Raw genomic sequence first — 1,643 nt, forward strand, 5'->3', positions numbered from 1 at the left:
ACAGAATTTTTTTGGTGTAAGTATGTCCTATCCAATACAGGAGACATGTTTATTGTCATGGACAGCGTTGTATCCCCTCAAAATTCATATGTTGAAGTGCTAATGCCCACTGTGACGGTATTTGGAGACGGGGCCTCTGGGAGGTGATTAAGGTTAAGTGGGGTCATGAGAGTGGGACTCTCCTGATGGAATTCACACCTTTGTAAGAAGAGGAAAAGAAAGAGAATACCGAGGAAAGTCCATGTGAGGACCGAGAGAGAAGACAGCCAATGGCAAGCCAGGGAGAGGTGTCTCCCTGGGAACCTCGCCTTGATCTTGGACTCCCAACCTCCACAATTGGGAGAAATAAATTTCTGTCATTTGAGGCACTTGGTCTATGGTATTTTGTTAGAGCAGACTGAGCAGACTAATGCACTTGAATTAAAAAAAAAATTCATTGTTTATCTGAAGTTAAAATTTAACTGAAGCCTCTATTGTTATTTAGTAAATTTTCCATCATTTCTACTGCCCTCAGCTCTAGTAGGAATCAAAATTAGATGCGCTTTCAGTATTGTTTTGTGTTTTCCAAAATCATGAAAAGTTTTAAAAGTATTTGCAGGAGTCCCACTTTTACTAGAAAGATGTTGATTGTCAGGATAAACACAAAATTGCTTTCCAGCCCTTTTCAGACAGACTCTTAGTGATGATTCCTTTCCTTCCCCCACCTAGAACCCATGTGGGAACTCAGTGAAGAGCGAGCCTTATGCAGAGGGCTGAGGGCAGGTACACAGAGAAGAAACAAATGACTGGTGAGTGTTTTTGCTCAAAGCCAAGGTCACCTCCTTAACTGTATTCCAGAAGCAATTTTCAGATTATTATTTTGCATTTCCTTGCACTTTTTCACCTTCATTTTCAGCACGGATGATTGAAAGCTGAACACAACTTCAATGGAGCGGTGCATTTTTTCCAGTGCTTAAATTCCAGAAGCTAATTTACTAAAGGAAGAGAGACAACCTTCAAGGATAGAAGTTCTACTCATTGCTTTCAAAAAAAGAGCATGCTCTAGTCAGCACACTGGATTTTATTGTGATGCTACAGCTAGTGTTCAGGGTAGCAGATCCCAAACTTTACCATCGTAAAATTCACAGACACACATCTCCCACACAGGATGTTCTCCTGGATACAGGCCTTACGTGTCTGTCTTCATAATCTGCTCCCTGGATGATTCTGATATAGCTCTCCTACAGATCACACTTCAGAAACACTGCCCTAGGTGATGCCCTGGAACCAACACCAAATTATGAGGTCTTTTGGGTGTGTAATGCAACTGGTCTAAATAAGTTTTGGTGTATATAACTGGCATAATGAATGTTAAAATAAATACCAGATTTAGTGTGTACAGCATGTCAAAGTGTCTGCTTTACTATTTTCATGCAAGGAAGGAAAAGCTGAGAGCATTTTGCAGCATTTGCTTAAAAATAATATGTCAATATTATCTTTAAATGTTATGAAGTGCATAACTGCCTTATGACTTTGCAGGACAGACGTGGCAATTGCAGACAATGAGACAAGGGAAGTAGAGGAGGTCATCGAGCATCTTGTCTGGGGATCAGGAATCGAGCGCAGACTCCTGTCCTCAGCCTCTAAACTCAGTGCTCTGTACA

The sequence above is a fragment of the Equus caballus genome, chromosome 15 (assembly GCF_041296265.1).
Source record: "Equus caballus isolate H_3958 breed thoroughbred chromosome 15, TB-T2T, whole genome shotgun sequence".
Classification (NCBI taxonomy): Eukaryota; Metazoa; Chordata; class Mammalia; order Perissodactyla; family Equidae; genus Equus; species Equus caballus.